Here is a 20,813-nt window from a genome sequence, read left to right on the forward strand (position 1 = left end):
TGCCTCACTGCTTTAAGTTGCATGGGCCCAATGGCTGAATTCATTGAACATGAGAATTAATAAATAGCCCAATCATACCTGTAAGATGTTTAAGTTTAGAAGGAGTCAAAGAGGATTAATTTAAAACTCACATACATTTTAAGCTTACAGAAGCATGTGTGGCATTTTTCTTTGCTACAGTTTGCTTAAAAATGCCTGTTAGCATGTGAATTAGAAATCAAACATTGATGATTCTTTTTGCAACAATATCAAGATTCTAGTAATACAGTCAAAAATAAATCTATCTGAATGTTTTAAAATTCAGACCCTGTAGTTTGAAAGGGTTTACAGTGAACATTCTTAAAAAGTATTTTTCCTTAAAAACTCATTCTTCATGTCACTTACTTAACTATCTAAGAACTGAAATCTACTTTTCAAGATAGAACATGTTTAAGGAAACAATAAGACATCACTCTCACAAAAAGTAATCTGAGCTGCATTTGGACACCAAACACAAATCAGTCTCTGCCTCTCCTTTTTAAAAATCTATTCTATATATTTTGAACACAAATGCAAATCAATCTCTGGCAGACATTCCATTAAATAAAGCCAAACTGATATTAATAAACATGTATAACTCCAATTATGTTAACTCTTTAATCACTCAAAAAAAGTACAAATTCTTCTATTGAAAAATAATGGCTATATGCTCTTCATATTAAATTTAGTTTTGTTACTTTTGAATAAAAAAAAAATCAGGTCTTTTGTTCATTATGACTCTATAAAATGTTATGTTAATATAAAATCACTACCGAGAGTCTTAAATGGTTGAATATTTGAAAAATAACTTCAAGTAGTTGTTATTTCTCCTAACAGTTACCTTCCAGTTCACTATTTATAATTCTCTGATTTAGAAGATACTCTGTGATATGGGTTGATGTCTTAACTTAGCATTTTTGGGGGGGGAATATGCTACATTTAAGGTGAATTTATGGTCACCTCTAAATCGATTCTCTTTTAACATTTTATGAGAGACCTCTGCCTTGTTTATTCATTCTTTCTCCAAATAGTTTTTGAATCCCTGTGCTGTACCAGGCATACTGTTGTAGACAATTGAAATATATCATCAAGGAAGAAGATAATGATTTCCACCTTCTTAGAGTTTTTAATCTGGTAGAGACAGCCAAACAAAAAAATAAATAAATAATATAATAAATTAGTAAATCATATAGTATATGAAAGAATACTAAATGCTCAGGGGAAATAGAGAAAGTATAGCAGGGGATTTGAAATTTAACAGGGCAGAGGGGATTCTTAGTCATCCTTGATTATAAACTACACCAAAACTTAGTGGCTTAAAACAATTTATTAATTTATTATTACCTTCTATAGTACTGTGCTTTAACTGGGCTCAGCTAGTTGGTTCTAACTTGGTTTCTCATGTGCTTCCAGAAAGGTATTAGCCAAGGTTTTTGTGAGGGCTGGAGGTCCAAGATGGCTCACTCACACAGCCAGCAGTTGAATCTGGCAGGGGTTACACAAGGTTCATTGAGAGTCATCTTCCAAGACTGGCTATAAAAAAAGTTGTTGCAATGGGGTGATAAGGCCTACTGAGAAGTCTTGAAAAGGGGGAGTAAATTAGGCTGGCATATAGCTGAAGGAAGACCATTTCAAGCCCAGGGAATAGCCAATGGAAATGCTCTAAGGTAAAACCACATATATTGTGTTTGAAGAACTAAAAATAAATACAGTGAAGTGAGTGAGGAGGAAATTAGAAGATGAAGTCAAACATTATGGGGCCAGATCACTCAGACCAAAAATCAGTCACTAGACATAGTAAAATGATGGTCATTGGTGACTTCATACGAATTTCAGAGGGAGTGAAAGCCAGATTGAAAGAGGCGTAAAGGAGAAAATAAGAAATGTAAAGAAAATATAAACAATCTTTCCAGGAGTAGACAGAGCTAGGCAGTCTAAAGAGGCCAGGTGGTTAGTCTCTGTAGGGCAGCATAGTGAATATGAGAAAACAGCAGACAGGACATGCCAGAGATCTAAACACATGTCCCCTTAACGATTCAGCTGGGTGCGGATCAGTAAATGTTTGTGAGGAAACCAAGGCTATGAACATACGTAACCACCTGAAAAGGATTAGAGGAAACTATATTCAGAGCTCACACAGGGCTGGGAATAATGAATGTTTTTCAGACTAGGCAACCTCATAATTCATGGGGGCGGGGGTCTGGCGTAGCATACTCAGACAGAGGCTGCCTTGGTACTGAGACAAAAAAGCTCAGAACTAAATACTGTTCTGTTTTCACCAAGGTTTAAAATTTTAAAGCAGGACCCAAAAGAATCAAACTGTATCTAACTATTATAATTAAACTATTTCCCAGAATAATGGTAAAAAAATATCGATAGGATAACAAAAATATTTAGCACCTGAAAAACAAAAATGAGAATGTTTGGCAAACAATTTAAAAATTACCAGATATGCAAAGAAGTTAAGAAAATCTAGACTATAATGAAAAGCATATCGATCAAAACCAATCCAGAACTTAATATTTAATTTAAATATATTTCAAAGATAACTGAACTTGTGAGTTTTTTAACATAGGTAAAATAATAAGCTTAATAACATAAAAATCAGGGAAGAGAAATGGAAGTATATTCCTATAAGTTACTGATATTATATATGATGTGTTACATCACTTAATGTTACATGAAGGAGAAACAACGACTAAAATAACCAAAGGATAATGGCTAATAAGCAAACAAAACACATAAAATGGAATAATAAAAATAGTCAATCCAAAAGAAGGCAAAGAAAGAGGAAAACATACAAAGAACAAATGGAACAAATAGAAAGCAAGTAGCAAATGGCTAATACTTAACCATGCCAATAGTCACATTAAATGTAAAAAAACCCTAATACCTCCCAATTAAAAGGCAAGTATTATCTTATTAGATAAGAAAGCAAGACCAAATTATTTGCTGTCTGCAAGAAACCCACTTTAGTACAAAGAAATAAATCAGTGAAATGTAAAATGATGAAAAATGATATGCCATGCTTATGCCATAAGCAAAAAGAAAAACTGAGGTGGCTATGTTAATATTAGATAAAACAGATTTCAGAGAAGGGAGTATTATCAGAATTAAAATCACGGCACAGGGGCACTAGAAAATTGTTGGTCTTGGATATGTTCATTACCTTGATTGTGGTAATACTTTCATGATTATATAAATAAATAAAAATATATTAAATATTAAACTTCACACTTTCAATATGTGCACTGCATTTCAACTATATCTCAATCAATTTGTTATCAATAAAAAAATACGAACAGTATGCTTTGATACTTAGGAAAATGATTCAGCACAGATTTTAAAAATTGATGGTAAACAAAGATAGAAGAGAATTTCTGGAGTGATGTCCTTGAGTAAGCTTGCTTTTTTGTAGTCTATTCATAATTTTCAATTCACTTCCTTGCTCCCATTGACTTCTCTTCTAACCATAATCTTCCCAAGCTACTATCATCTCTTTTTTTTGGACTGCTTAAATCCATTGCTCTGGAATAAAAACAAAACTTCTGAAAATGGTCTTCAAGATTCTCCACGATCCGGCTTCTACCTATTGCTCCATCTTCTGTTCTGATCACTTGCACTTACTTTCCCTTTCATCAACATTAACCTGCTTTCATTCCCTGTATTTGTTTCCTTGCACTACTGAAATAAAGTACCACAGGCTGGGTGGCTTAGAACAACAAAAAAGTATTGTTTCACAGTTCTGAAAGCCAGAAAGCCAAAAACAAGGTATTAACAGGGTCACGCTCCCCCTGAAGTTGCCAGAAAAGTATCTATTCCAGGCTTCTGGTAGCCTCAGGTATTCCCTGGCCTTAAGATGGCCATCTTTTCCCTGAGTCTCAACACATGGTCTTCTGTCTGTGGATGTCTGTGCCCAAGTTTCCCCTTTTTATAAGGACACCAGTCATTTTGGATTAGGTCCTACCATAATAACCTCATTTCAACCTTGTTAAATCCATCCTCAAAGACTGTATTTCCAAATAAGTTCAGGTTCTTAGGTACTGGAGGTTTAGACTTAGGCATATCTTTTTGGGGTAACACAATTTAAGCCACAACAGTCCCTATGTTATTGAACTCCATATGCCAATAGGCCTTTATACACCTCTTCTGCCTGGGGAGATTCTTCTCTCACTCTTTCCACCATTAGCTCCTACCAATCTCAGATCTAAATTCAACTGTCACCTCCTCGAGACTTCCTTGACCTGCTCCATTCTGTTAGATGCTACTATTAGAGTCTCAGATTCTTAGAAACCTCTTCTTCATAGCACTTGTTAGATGTACAATTGTACAGTAGAACTATTTAAGTATAAATAGATATGTGTGCGTGTGTGTATATATATATATATATATATACATATATATATATATATACCGTGTTTCCCTGAAAATAAGACCTAGCCAGATCATCAGCTCTAATGCGTCTTTTGGAGCAAAAATTAATATAAGACCCAGTCTTATATTATATTATGATAGATAAGACCTGGTCTTACATTATAGCAAAACAAGACCGGGTCTTATATTAATTTTTGCTCCAAAAGACGCATTAGAGCTGATCGTCTGGCTAGGTCTTATTTTCAGGGAAACACGGTATATATATATATATATATATATATATATATATATATATATACACACACACACACACACACACACACACATACATATATATGTATATGTATATACATTTTTATATGTATATACATATATATGTGTGTATATATGTATATATATATATGTATGTGTGTATATATATCTATTTCCCTCAATAAACTGCTAACTTCATGAGTATAAGCAATATGTCTGTTTTGCTTACCATTTTACCCTCACCACTTTGCAGAATACAGAGAACATAGTGCATTATCAATAAATATTTGTTACATAATGAAAAAGCCTATTTTTAATTAAATAAGTTGCCGCTTAATGACTTCACGTAACATGTTTTGATATTTAGTATATAAATATAAAATATCATATATACATACATATAAAGGATGTTTTATTATTATTATATGAGAGAAGAGTCATGAGGGCCTAGTTAATTAATTATATAATTTACGTAGAACTTTAACAAGTTTTTCATTCTCTTATATTGTAGTAAGCTGAACATGTGAAGGGGCATTTTTCACTTTTTACATAAAATTAATTGTGTTCTAATATGTGAATCAGTATGAAAGTTAAGTATAAAATCAATTCTGGAATGGTCTTCAAAGAAAAGAGATTTTGTCCCCTATTTTTCTGATTATGGCAAATATTGAAATTCCAATATTAATTAAAAATCTTCCACATTCCTTTGTATGTTTTTAATACAAACTAAAAAAAAAGACACTATTTCATTCCTTTACCATGAATACGCACACAAGTATGTCACACATTTACAACTCACTGATATTTTGAGCTTAATTAACAAGTAAATTTGTTTTAATTATTCTTTAATGAAATGCCAATATTAACAGGATAAACTTGAGGCTTTTACAAGCCTTTTTGTACTTCTTAGTTTCAATATGACAGGCAATTCTGACAACTTTTATCAGCTGTCAATCCAATGTTGTCAGTCTGGAGTCAAGATTAATCCTTTTTATGCACTTACGAATCCAAAAAAAATTGAAGAAAGAATACATGGTTAGAACAACACAAAATCTTTCCTAGATTTTAAAGTAGAATATTCCAAAATTTCTATAAGCTAAATGTTAATCTTTATATACTTAGAAGTATTTAGGGACTTTTTCTTCAAATTTTAAGAAAAAAATTTAAATGAGACCTTTTCCAAAGCTGATCTTGCCTTAGTTTCTCCAAATGTATCATTGCTGAATATATACCAAATCATATATACATGCATAGAGAATCACTAATATGGCATAAAAAAGCTAACATATACTAGATTCCACAACTCAGAAGATTTGATTTCCATATGTATGGCCTTTTCCCATGGATTAAAAATAAGATGATACAAGAATAAAATACATTTCAATGTAAAAAAGTAAATATATAAAAAAATAATGCATTGATTTCAATAAATTACATAGTTAATGGTATATATGTATGTTTCAATTCATACTTTGCATTTGAAATAGTAGTTTCTTATTTAATTCAAACTTGTATTGTATATCAGATCTCCTTAGTAGGTGATTTTTTGCCCAGGAAATGCATCATTGTATTAATTCTGAGTTTAACTGATTTTTTTTTAAAGATCAAAAGCTATGTTTCCACTATCATAAAAGTTTTGCCCACCCTTTTATCAACAAGAGAGTTTTTTGTAATATCACTGAAAAGATCATGAATTCATTGTTTGGATTTACCATTCAGTTTGTGGCTTTAAGAGGTTGATATGTGATACTTAAGCCAGTCTGTTTTTCTATTCTGTAATCCCAGTAGAGAAAACATAATAGCCATACTTAATTTCTCCTAAGTAGTTGAATCAAACAACCAATACAAATAACTCACTATGAATGCTTTCAAATCATAATGAAATTAACAATACTCACCATCATCAAAAGTATGTATCATTATATGGGTACTGGGGTAAAAAGAACCATAAGACGTATTTCCTGTCCTCTAGGGGATTATAATCTGGTTTGGGGAATAGACAAATAATACAAAACACATAAAAATACTGAGGGTTATCATTATTTTATTTTTTTTAAATCTTGATCTCCTACCCAGTAATTCCTGTCTTTTACGTAGATGTACATTTCCCTAGAGAACCAGCTCCCCTTCTGTCAAGAGGTAGAGCAGATACATAAAAACACAGAAATCAAATCAAAGTTTTGCTTTGAGGACAGTTCTGGAGGAATAGAAAGATATATAAGGCAACTTACTGAAATTAGTGTCTCATTAGAATCCGTGTGCGGGGTATAGGACGGGAGGGCACAGAAGAAGAGTTGGTGTGGGGCAGGGGGGTGGTGGTCAGAGGACAGCTGTAACAGACCCAAGCTGAAAGGAAAGGGGCTTGGATCAAGGTAATGGCTGTATATTTCAAAGGAAGGGAGAAACATTAAGAAAGAAAATGACATATTTAGTGCATCAAAATTAGAGAAGGTGTGGGAGTGGGCAGGAGAAAGAATAAAAAGACAGGCTGATTCATTAATTTGACTTGGTGGCTGAGAAAATATGGTTTTAATTCCTGAAAGAGAAAACAGCAGAGGGGAACTGATTTGATGCTCTGAGGTAGTTTGCTTCCGAAGGTCTTTCTTCCCGTAAATTTCCTAGCTGAGGAAATCTATGCCGTCAGTTTCTGCTCCATTATGCTAGCCATGTTTTGTCATCTATACCCACATCTACATCAGCTAAGGTTAAGTATACTAAGGGTGGATGGATGTCTTTCTCAGAAGTAACTCATTCATAAGCTTTCCTTAAGCACATAACTTGGACTGGAGTTCATGCTTCTGAGAGAATGCAATAGTCTATGATAATCAGATATTGTCTTAAAAAATTTGAGCCTAGGAGCATAGAAAGAGGTCACCAGCTGTTAGCAGGCATTAGAACTAGAAAGTCAAGTACTTCTAAGGCTGAGGAGAGGGGCTCTTACGAGCAGCAGCCAAGATTACTGGTAGCAGAAGAGTTAATATATAGAACAAGGATCAGAAACACATAGTTGGGTAGATCATCTGTAAAAGGGTAAAAGAGAGACCATCCTTTTACCTTTTAAAGAACACACACAACACATCCTTTTAAAGAACACACACCTTTTAAAGAACACACCATCCTTTCAAAGACCATCCTTTTGAAGAACACACACAACACAGGTTTGGTTCCCGATGTCTTTCCATAATTCTGGGCCTTGGATTTCCATAACAGTCTCTGCTCTGCCTTTTATAATTAGGCATCATTTTTTAAACTATCCAAGAAGATGTTTGTTCATCATCAACAAAAGACAACATGGAAGTCATTGTGTGTTGAAAGGCCTGAAACTCACGCCTAATATTGTGTGTTGCTTTGACATCTGGTGAAGCAGCAAGGATCTTGAATGGCTTTGTCCCAAGCTCCCCTCCCCAAGCTGATCCCATGGATAAGCTCCCCTAGCCAAACAGGTCTCTTATCAAAGGGTCTAGGCACAGTTTCTGCGTGTCCCTGAGTCGCAGGTTTAATTCCCTGATGGCATTGGAATTATTGAAACAAGCCAACCACCTCCTCCCTTGGGAATCGAGGGTCATCTTATCCTCTTAATACTACAAAGTCTGCCTTCTCCAGCCCCTGCTTGCTCACTCTTTTCTGAATGCAATCCCCAGGTGTCCCAGAGTGATGCGCTGTGTCCTCCTCCCCTAGGATCTGAGTTTACATGATAATCTGCTGTGCATCTCACCTGTCTAGTGTCAAGTGTGTGTCGTGTATTTGGCCATCCCCATAACCCTGGTGAAAATCCCTTTCTCACCAACAAGGTGAATAGGAGGTGATTAAAACCTTTGATGCATGTATCTGAAGGCTATAAGTGAGATCTGTGAGGGCCCTAACATCTAGCCTCCCTATTGCAGGCATCTTATCTTTAGTATCTCATCTACCTGTTGAAAATGAAATTTGAAAAATAAAAAATAAAAATAATCTCTATTTCTCTAAAATAATATCCTTATCACATTTATTTAAAATTTTTAGTCCTAAGTATCGTACAGCCTTGACATTAATAGGTACTTCCTACCCAAATTAACTTTACCAATATTTTTTATCACAGATAAAATGGAAAAAAAACACAAAAATTATGAGAACAACAGTGAATTGTGAAATACAGTCAACACAAAAAATTTAGAAAGTGATAAAAGAAGTTTATCTACAGATGTTTTTTATATGTATTTATAGTTTCACGGCTGTCTGGTAAATGGGAAAAAAGAAGGTAAGGCAAAAATTATAATTGTTCTTAGTATCAGGACCAGCAGTACAATTTTAAATCAAATTGAACTATTTATTTCGCTGGATCTACCTTCTGTTTATCAGATTTGCAAGACTGAAAAAGAATAGAAATTTGCCGTTAATTATGTGGTTCTTGGAATAGCAATTCAAATTCTGAAAGCAAGAAAAACAAACAAAATTGTAAGACTGTTTCATCTAAAGTTTCCAGTAAAAGCAATTTTTGATGATTATAGTATATAGATAACGTTAAGCAAATTTATAAATCTGTTTCACGTCACAGAACTTCAGACTAAGCTTAAATTGACATTTAGCTCTATGTTAGAAATCAAGGCATTCCGAGCTATCCACGTCTAAGAGCTTCTTTGAATTCAGGGAACGGATCCTTCAGTAAGGAGGATGTTAGGTGCATGCTTGTGAGCAGAGACCCAGGAAGCAAGGAAAAGAAACAGCAACATATGGAAAGGTGCACATTCCCCACTGCAGCCTCTGCCTCAGCCTCTTCCAAGCCCGACTGGGAGGTGGTTGGAAGGAAAGGACCTGGGGCACAAGCAGTGTCACGACGGGATCTGGATTGAACACCAGGGTGTCCCATGCATTTCTGTGTTACAAACAGCAGGGCTCAGGTGAGATAAAACCAAAAGAAAATGCTGCCTATTTATAATCTTTCTGTTTTGCAGCTTTGGGGACCCAGAGGACAGCAACTTAAACAGAAACAGCATTCTCCCCAAGAGTGGCTCCAGGAGCAGTGACTGCACTCTGCCCTCAAGTGAGCTTTTCTGCAGCTGGAGGCAAGGAGAGAAAAGCAAGAAAGGACTGATAACATGCGAAAGTGAGACAACAAAGGGAGTTGCAGACCTAAACAAGGGAGAGTTTTCAGAATGAAACAATAGAGACTGTCTGTCACTCTGAAAGAACACAGGTAAAGGCTATGAGCAGCAAGATTTGCGAGACCTGGGCAATTCTAGATTACATTAAGAGAATAAGGATCATTTCTTACTTGTTCCAAAATCTAATCACAAAAGAATTAAGTATGTTGTCTTAGAGAATTGGATGGAACTTCGAACTATAAAATATTATAACTACAAAGTTATATCAGCATGCCATTTTCATTGATACAGAGTTTTTATTGTTACTATGATTATTATTACTATTTGATTAAGTTCTCTATTCAACTAAAATACATAGAGCAAATTAAATTTGTTTACAATTTATAACACTTCCTAGGTAAAGATAATATATACTTCTCAATTAATTAATATGAAATTTAGAAACATAAAAAATAGCATGAAGATAATAATTTAAACATACATGTCTATTTCTAAATGACACTTGCACCTGTTAAGTATTAAAGCTGTTAACATTTTATATAGAATGCACTATTACATATGTGACTTTTCATTTTTACAATAATTCAACAACTAGGAGTAGAATGAGTATTTCCTTTAAGGTTATGGTTATTTTTCAACTGCTATTTTCTTTCCTTATTCTGTAGTTTTGTAATAAATTAATTTTATTATAACACTAATTCAGGCTTATTGCAAAATTTCAAAATATAATGAAATGTATGAAGTAACTATTGCACTCCCTATTAGGAACCACTATTGAGAACTTTTTTGCATAATTTTCAAGACCCTCTCTGAATATATATATATATATATATATATACACATATATATATATATATACATATATATATAAAATATTCTTTTATTTGTTAATGTTACTGTTAACACAGATTAGTGTCAATATGTGTATCAACATAATTTTGTATATACATAATGTTAATCTGTGTACCCTCTTTTGCGATGTGCTTTTTTCCCCCCCCGCACTGAACAATATTGCAAGACATGTCAATATGGCTGTATCTTTCTTCTTCAAAACTGTGCAATGTTTCACTACACGGAAGTATCATAATTTATTTTTCCAGTAACTTTCTTAATGGACACTTGGATTTGCATTCTATTATAATATCTAGATCAAATAATTACACATTGAAATGAACATGAATATTAACATATATTAGCAGTACCAGCCTCCCTGCCTACAGTAATATTATTAAAATAAACGTATTGCTAGAGAGTCTAAGGGGGAAAAAATGTCCTAACCTAAGTAAAGTTAATTGTCGAATGGTAATGTTAAAAAAGGTTAAAAAAAAGAAGGAAGAAGAGGAGGAGGAGGAGGAGAAGGGGGGAGGAGAAAAAAAAGAAAAAGAAGGAGAAGGGAGGTGAGAGAAGTATTTCTTCTATTGGGAGCAAAATATTTAAATTCTGATAAGGACTGAGCAGGAAAAGGAGGGAATCCCAGACCCAGGCACAGTGTGGTATTAATAGGCTCCTGGAAGAGAAAAGAAAACCAGAAAGGGAAATGAAAAATAGTCAAAGTGATTCAACAGTTTCAGAAATTGATCTTGAATACTTTATAACTTTCTAAAAAGCCACTCCCTTTAATAAGCTACTCCAGGTCCTTTAGTTCCCCCTCCACATTACTGGAGTCTGTTTTATATATTAGTTTCCTAAAGGAAAAAGCTCTAACATATCTAAATCATTTTTAGTCACTTAATAATATCTTCTGTGCCACTGATCTATAATAAATATTTTTGGACAAATGGTGATAATATTTGATTAGCAATGAGCCCAATCAGAACTGGACTCTACCTTTGAGTCTGTGCTCGTTTGCTGTATGATTAGCCTTTGGCTTCAATTTCCCCCTCAGTGACATTAATGATGTTCTAGAGATAATCTCAAACTCTCATCTTCAGCTCATGGCCTGTCTAAATGAATATGCCTTGCTCACAGCTCTGCGTAGATCGGGCATTCCTGCAGCAGCCTGGCCCTAAGTGAGTATATCAAGTGTGGGGTGCCTAACTCAAGGCCATCCAAATTTAGAGGTCATGATGGTTAATTTTATGTGTCAACTTAACTGGGTCACAAGGTGTCCAGATATTTCTGGCTGTTTCTATGAGGGTTTTCCTGGATGCGATAAGCATTTGAATCAGTAGACTCAGTAAAAGAGACTGGCCTCCCCAGTGTGGGTGGACAGGATCTAAAACTACTGAGAGCTGAATAGAGCCAAAGACACAGGAAGAGAGAATTTGCTTCTTTTGCCTGAGTGCTTGAGGCTTGAGCTGGGACATCGGTCTTCCGCCCTCAGACTGAGACTTAAACCATCAGCTCCCCGGTTTCTCAGGACTTCGAATTCAGACTGAACTATATCACCAGCTCTCCTCTGTCTCCAGCTTGCAGACAGCAGATGGTGGGACTTCTCAGCCTCCATAATCACATGAGCCACCCCCTCATTATGCATACATATGTGGAAAAAGAAAGAAGTCTTGTGGAAGAGACACCAGGAAATGAGAGGCAGCATAATGGGAGAGACCAGGTTTCCAGGAGAGAGATCGTGAAGGCAGCAGCTCCAAAGTGCTGTCTTGGTTACTGTTAAAATCTCAACCCCGTAATGTGTTTCTTCCCCAGAACAAGATCTCTTAGTCCAACGGTCCTTTGAGAAATCTGGGCTCCCTGCAAACAATTAATACCTATGGGTATGAAAGGGCTGCACTGACCGCCATTTCCTGAACCTCCAAGATCACAAACCACGTTCAGAGAGCTTGCCATAGCCAAGCTCCAACTGTCCTGTACTTTCCTTAATATTTTCGTTAAAGTAATTTATGTTTTCACTTATATTCTTTAGCTGCATCTTAAACAATATTAGTCAAAGCATTGTTTTAACATAATAGTAATATCTTAGCATATTAAAATAATGACACGATTATTAAAATTAAAACTATTCCATATACCCCCTTAAAATCACTTTATGTAAGTTTGGGCCACTTTCAATTTGAAAATAATCTAGGAATTGATCCTGTATGATAGCACTGAATCATTTTCATAGTTTCATTGTTGTTGTTGTTATTGTTGTTGTGTGTTGGTTAGTTGTTTTTTTCACAATTAAAGTTACATGTGGAGTTTCCTGATCTATAGGAGAGTCTTCTAGAAATGATTGGAGAAACAGTTCTGACCTCTTTTGTTTTATCATGTGAGAATTACTTCTTTCTGTCTTGAAATTCCAATTCTGCTTTAATTTTCTATCGGGCTTAATTTTCCTAAAGGGATGGGAAAAGACATTTCATGAAAATGGAAACCAAAAAAAGAAGGAAAAAAAAAGCTGGCAATGGAAACAAACAAACAAAAAAGGCAGTCCTTATACCACACAAAATAGACTTTAAAACAAAGGCTATAACAACAGACAAAGGACACAGTAATGCCACTTCTGTGTATTTATCTGAAGAAACACAAATGCTACTTCAAGGGGATGTGTTCATCCATATGTTCATTGCAGTACTGTTTACAGGGGCCAAGATGTAGAGGCAGCCTGGGTGTCTGTTGATGAAAGAATGGATAAAGAGGAGGTGGTACATATGTACAATGGAATATGGCTCGGCCATGGAAGGGAATGGGTTCTTGCCATCGGTAGCAGCATGGATGGACCTGGAGGGTACTGTGCTGAGTGGAGTGTCAGACAGAGAGAGACCGATGCAATGTGATTTCACTGATATGTTGAATCTGAGAACAAAATAAACAAACAAAGCAAAAACAGACTCATAGATACAGAGAACATTTTGTTTGCTGATTTGAGACATCTAAAATTACTCCAGCATCCTAAAATATTGCAAACACATTTAAAAACTAGAAGCAACACACAAGACAGAAGTTTTCTATTTGCATGCATAGGGTGAACAAATTAGTGGTGTGATGATCAATCTGCAGTAGTTAGAGAGTTAGCTTCTGAATATTAATGTATGTATTATCAGTATATGAAAAGGTCTCTCATATTTCCTACGACACATAAAACATACTAAATATTTAAAGTCAAGGAGAAAACTTTGATTTTGAAAGAGATAAAAAATCACTGGAAAATTATTCTTTGAGCAAAAAAAATCATAAATAAGTGATTTAAAACAAAATAAAATCATGCTCTTCTCAAATACTACCTTGTAAGTGTAATATAACAGTTTATGAGAAACATTAGTTTTATGATACAAAGCCAATTATCAGTATTAGTTTTTTTAAAGCACTTAACAATAATGAAATTACTTTATGCAACACATGATTACCTGTTCAACAATCATTTTCAGATGAATTTTAAGAATTAGAACATGTTTGCCAGATGAAAATTAAGAGTCCCATTTCCACATATTTCTAAATCTAATCATCCAGGAGAAAGCAATACAAATTCAGATGTTGCTACATTAAGGACGGTTTTCTCTAGTTACACCCAGGAACACAGTCACTGAAAGACACAGGTTCTATTGCAAGGGGTGAGAATGAAAGAGCAGAAGCAAGTGAGGTATAAGAGCAATGGTGTTTACATGGCTAACAATACTGTGCTAATAAACTACCGCCTAGAATCATGAATCCACTTTCTTTTCATTCTAACAGAATACCCCTCCTTAAACACAGGGGCTTTTTTCACTCCCACTCTGAGAAACACCAGGACTAGTAGAGAATTTGTATTGTCCTGTTCCAGCATTAAGGAATATAAAGTTTGGGGAGTTTTTATTTTCTCCTTTGTCATTTATTTTTGTTAACAAAAAAGGCTCAGCTGAATAGCTATTTGGTGTTATCCAGCATTACAGAGTTTTGTGCTTAACTATTCGTTTTCTATGTGTGGATATTTTTGAAAACTCGTTTTAAAAAAATAAAGAAATGGTTTCTGTAGACTTCTCATAGCTAAACTAAGATAAATGATGTTTTTTTCTTACAGGTTGCCTTACAGGGAATACCACAGCCAAAATAACAACGTGCTGTGACAAGAGCAATAATAAGAATTTGAAATTTTTACTCGTCTATCCCAAGGCTCAAACTTTAATAGCCATGTAGCTTTGGTAATATGTTACTAAAATGCATCACAGTTTTCCTAAAGAAAACAAGATCAGGATTAAGGCAAACACAACATTCACATCATATCTGTGAGCTAAGAATGCCGCTGGGAAAGACTCCCACCTCCGGTTTAAAAATGTGAAAACAAATCCCCATAAAAAGAAAATCGAACTTACTCTAAACATTTTTCTTAGCTAATCCCTCTACAGAAGCAAAAATGCAACTCATAAGTATTTTAAATTGTTAAGCAAGAGACAAAATTTGCATTTTAATATAATAACAAAATGTATGGGCTATCTTCCAAAGAGACTTTTTTTTTTACATATTATTACATTTCTCACAAAATGCTCATTAATAATGCAATGTGCTACACCCAAAGAACTATGCTAAATATTAATTACATGAGAGTAAAATGAAAATACACCACTCTAAAGATTTAGTAGAATTCAATCTGCAAATAAAATTGTGTTGCCCAGCTTTAATTACGACATTACACACCAATTTTCCTTAGATGCTCACAATCATAATTATTGAACGCATGAATGAGTCCCTGAATTATTGTAATAGAATTTAGCCTGTCCTTGTGTCTCTCAGGCCAAAAGTATATGGATTTTTTTTAAAGCACCCTTACCAACAGTAAAACAGAAAATTATCTAAATATGAATAAGATGTATATTTTTTAAATGGAATTTTTTAATTAAAAATGCCCAATTATAATTTTATAAAATGAATTATGTACTCTTTCCAAATCTATGCACCTCACCACTCTCTGTGGGGCGAGGGGAACTAAAGAAATAATTTTGTAAAAATAGGAAAAACAACATCCATGGACCATATTTCTTCTCATCTCTATGTATATGAGACATATTTATTGCTATATCCAGCATATAAAGATTTTTATTTCACTCTTTACCTTTTCTACTTCTATTTTCATAACTTAGTTATAAATTTTTTTTATAACTACTCTTATAACTTAGTCTTATTTTATAAGACTAAGCACATAGGTTGCATAACTGCTGATACCACCCTCTGAAGGTTTTGCTTTATTGTGTTGCAGCCCCAGTTAAGAAGTACCAGACTGACTAGTATGCATACAAGTTGTATGAGTTGGCAAGAGAGACATAACCAAATGATTAAACACAGGCACCAGGCCCAGAAATAGATGTACAGTATCAGGCTATATTTTATCCAAGTAGACCTGAGAGAATGAAGCCACATCCCTCCATGATAAATTTTGTTTTTAACATAGAGATGGCTGTGTAATGATGATTGGTGTAACTGCTCAAATAAAAAAAAAAAAGTTCCATCATAACAAAAATAAAAATTATAATAAAAACATAGTTTTGAAATATATTTAGTTGTAATATACTAAATAGTCAAGTTTAGATTTTTACTTTTTATATCTAAGCCTAAGATAATAAGAAGTACAAAAAAACCTAATATTTAAAGGATTTGGAGGTAGGGACACTTGTTATTAAATGTGACATGCTGCAAGGCCAGACAGATGAGCAAACACAGAATAAAAATTAAAAAAAGAAAAATACATAGACCTGTTGATGAAACAGCTATGAGTTCCATGAGGTAATAACCCATTTTAAAAAACATCACAAAATTGCCATCTGCAAAGCCAGTGAAAGTCACTGGGACATATGAAGATGTATCCCTACTTTCAAAGTTCTCTTTGCAGTGGTTAATCCAAGTGATGTAAGCAACTCACCATACTACAAGGCACAATAAAACAATTACTTAACTGGGGTAAAAGAATGCACATGAGCACTCAAGGGAAGAAAAAGTGAAGTCTGCACTGGGCAGGGAGGGGGTGGGGATGAAGTAGGGGCTTGTCACAAAAGAATGGTTCTGTTTTTAGGGGTGGTCAGTTAGGTCAGTTGGTTAGAGCGTGGTGCTGATAACACCAAGTTTGCTGGTTCAATCCCTGCATGGGCCACTGTGAGCTGTGCTCCCCTTAAAAAATAAAACGAATGTTTTGTGTTGTTTTTTTTTTTCCTTATGAAAATCATTTAAGTCACAATGATGATGTTTCTGTATCTTATTTATTTTTATAAAAACAATCATATTATCCAGTTTGGTATCAGTTTGAGTAATCCTATTTCAAGTTTCCAATATTGAACCACCATAGCTGAAATAATGAGTGGGAGAATCTCAGTCATCCAACTCTTTTTATTTGGTTACAAAAGGTAATATTTACACATCCAGATAAATATAATTGCACCAATAAATTCTTTCAGTCTTACAAATTTTTATTTTTAAAATATGTTATGAATTTTAATTTTTTTATTTTAATAAAATTAAATTGTGTGGGAATAAATGTCAATTGTAGAGCAGTTATGTAGATAAAATAAACTATTGGTGCTTTGAGCATACACTGTCATGTAAAACTGTTTTTCTATTATTCTCTATGTCGAGAATTTCTTCTACCCCTATCACTGTAAACTAACAGAATTGTCTTTAATCTCCCAGATGTCCCCTTGTAAGATGTACAGAAAGCATGGGGGGAGAGAGAAGAGGAGAGGAGAGGACAAGGGAGGGGAGGAGAGAGGAGGGGAGGGGAGGGGAGAGGAGGGGAGGGGAGGGGAGGGGAGAGGAGGGAAATGAAAGAGTTGGGAAGAAATAAAGCAAGAATTAAAAATCGGAGTGATGGTGATCTTTTTTTCTTTTTTTACTAATTATTCTCCTTTACTAGGTTGGATTTTTAAGATTTTACTAATTAAATTACTCCAGTTTTTACATATGGCAGCAAGATATAGTGGGGAGAGCAATGGAATGAAAAAGAAAGAACCTTGAATTCTAGACCACCGCTGATACTCCTATGTTGTGTGAATTTGGACAAAACACTTCACCTCTCTGGTCCTATTCATTCATCTGTAAGATAAAAGAATTAAGCTGCTGATACCTAAAATCCTTTCCATCTCAAAAGTAATTTGGGGTGGTGAACACACAATGTAAGATATAGAAAGTGTATTACAGAATTTTACACCTGAAATCTATGTAACTTTACTAATAATTGTCACCCCAATAAACTTTAATTTAAAAAAAAAGTAATTTGGCTTTCAAACGCTTACTAAACAAATTAACCTTTCCTGATATTTCCTTTCTACTTGACAGTGGCCAAGTCCTGACGGGCACTGGCAAGTAATGATGAGTGTGGAGATAAATGCCTGGGTCCTTCAAGCAGAGGGAGCTGAATGCAAATGGGAACCTGCACTTATTACCGGAGTGAAGTGAGGTCTTTGATAACATTTCCCAGAACCTCAGTTTCTGATTTCATAAATTGAGGATCATAGTATCAATCTCACAAATTTATGATGAGGATTAAATGAAATAACTTTATAAAGCCCTTATCCCAGGTATCTACTACAATATAAAATTTTAATCAGTGTGCTCTCATACGCCTCTTCTTCTCGTAGTCTTTGGTGCCCAAATTGCCTTTACTATAAAAATAAATAATGAATAGAAAAATCGAATAGATACATAACCTAATGAGACTATGAGACAGGTGTTTAGGTTTTTTCATATATGCTTTAAAATATTCACCAAGAAAACAAAGAAACCTGATCATTTTAAAAAAGAAAGTTTTCCTCTGAATAGAAAGGCAGAAAACAGAGACATTTAAAAAGTAATAATTCAATTGGATCCACAATGGAGAACAGTGATACTTAAAGAAGGGTGTATCATGGAATCAGTCTACCTGGATTAGACCTCTACTTCACTATTTACCAGCAGAGTGAACTTGGGTAAGTTATTTAGTATATCTATTCCACAGTTTCTACATCTGTAAAGAAAAATTAATTTTCTCCTCTTATATACATATGAGAAAATGTAGAAACCACTCGCCAAACAGTAACATTTTTATTACTGATGAAAGAGGCAGAAAAAGTTGTTTTGTATATAATTAAATATACCTATTGGAAAGTTACTATATACATAGTAACTTTATTACAAATAGGGTGAAGATAGTATTGTATTAACTCCAAATTTTATAGGATTGACCAAGAAAGGAAAATTCAATGATTGATGAATATAGCAGCAAAAAAACTTGAGATCTCCCTGAAATAAACAAAATTTACACCCTGAAAAAAACTGGATAATTGGGGATTCACTTTTATTTTGTCAAGTTAATTTGTCTTATAGAATTTGTAGAAATGAATTACAGTTTATTCTTATTAGTGATTCTATACTTGCAAAATTGTCTACTCATTAAAATTATTTTGTAACCTCCAAATCAACAGTCTCCATGCTTTCATGGTTATTCATGGACAATTTTCAGAGAAGCAAAAAATTAGAGTAACCTGATACACATGTTCCCAGCTGAAGTACTACAGGTAATGCTCTGCCTTCTGATTAATTTCTTTTTATTATTTTTAAATTTATTGGGGTGCAATTGGTTAGTAAAATTATATAGGTTTCAAGTGTACATTTCTATAATACATCATCTATATATTGCATTGTGTGTTCACCACCCAGCGTCAGTTCTCCTTCCATCACTATATATATGACCCTCTTTACACTCCTCTAACACTTCCCTTCCCCATTTCTAATACCGTGAACAGTGTTCTTTTCATAGGTTTTTTTTTTTAGTGCCACACTTTCTGCATTGTTTTGCTTTTTGTTGGTGATTTCTGTTTTAAATGGTTCGATTTCAGCCCCAGACATGGTGATGAAGTATCAGCTAGTGTTCTTAAGTGCAAGAAGTTTGTGTTGTGTCCTCCAAAAAAATATATGTGTTAGATCAACTTTGTTAAGGCATGAGTTACAGTGCTGATGATGGTGAGTTCAATGATAACAAATCAACAATAAATACTAAATAAGATATCTTTAAACAGGAATACACATAAACAAAGTTATGTTTTGATTGGTTGATGAATATGTGGTGACCAGAGGCTCTCAGGAACATGATCCTGTATTTCCCCTAGGAACAATGGTTTAGTAATCATTAATGCAGTATTCACAGCAACTTTATAGAACTTAACTACCATGGATAAGGACAATTGATTATACCAAGTTAGTAGAAACTTAAAATGCTTATGTCTTGTGGAAAAGAAAGGCCTAAAGTCAACATATCTTTGACCTCTAATATTAGGACATAATCACAGATGTGCTCCCCGAATATCGCTATATGTACATTCATAATAGCTAAGAAAGTAAAAACAACTTATAAGTGCATGGATAAATTAATCATGACCTCCTCATATAGTGAAATAATATGCAGCCACGATTTAGCTTCAAATTAGAAGCTAATGGAAATATAACATTTGTTCCTCAAATGCCATTTAAATTACAGTAGAAAGATTTAATGAATTAATCCACATCAGCGTTATAAATAGAAGAATACCATCAGGCAACAAGATTTTTAAATAAATTTTAGGAAGCTCAAAAGTAGAAAGGGAAATAATTGAAATATTGAAAGAGAAACCAGAACAGAGGAAATATTGTGCAAAATAGTGAGATGTTTCAAAATCAGAGTCCACAGATCCAGATGACAGAAAACTAAACTAGCAAATAGGAAGATAAAATGGAATAAATCTCAGAATTTCAAAAGGACAGACATAGAAAACATGAAAGAATTTAAGAGACATGAAACACATACCGAAAAGGGTCAACATATGTATAGAGTTCCAAAAAGAGAAAAGAGAAAAAAATATATATTAAAAGTAAAAATCAGGGTAATAATACTAGAAGGAAACATTCCTGTATCTGAGAAAATTATTTAGCTTGAGATTAAAGCCCCCAAATCCTTTGAGTATAATGAATAAAAAGGTCCACATCTACACATATAATGGTGACATTCCAGAACTATAAGGAAATAGGAAAAAAAATAAGTTTGTCCAATAAAATCAAAACAAGTCCCTTTCAAAAATGGAAATCAGAATGAACTAGACAGCTTGTCATTTCTTACCACTCTAGTTGTGTACTTAGGTGACCAATTATCTAGGTTTTTCAAGAACAGTTCCCATTTACCTCTGTGGTCCTGCAGTAATTATTACAGGGTCCTCTTTCACTCTCAAGAGTCTCCTGGTTCAA

At 34.1% G+C, this 20,813-nt stretch overlaps 1 protein-coding gene across 1 annotated transcript in view; it reads right to left on the reverse strand.

The window, feature by feature from the left end:
• SPAG16 (sperm associated antigen 16) overlaps positions 1-20,813 on the reverse strand; it is a 759,782-nt gene that overhangs the window by 516,971 nt on the left and 221,998 nt on the right. The window lies entirely within an intron of this gene.

The sequence above is a fragment of the Rhinolophus ferrumequinum genome, chromosome 8, assembly GCF_004115265.2.
Source record: "Rhinolophus ferrumequinum isolate MPI-CBG mRhiFer1 chromosome 8, mRhiFer1_v1.p, whole genome shotgun sequence".
Lineage (NCBI taxonomy): Eukaryota > Metazoa > Chordata > Mammalia > Chiroptera > Rhinolophidae > Rhinolophus > Rhinolophus ferrumequinum.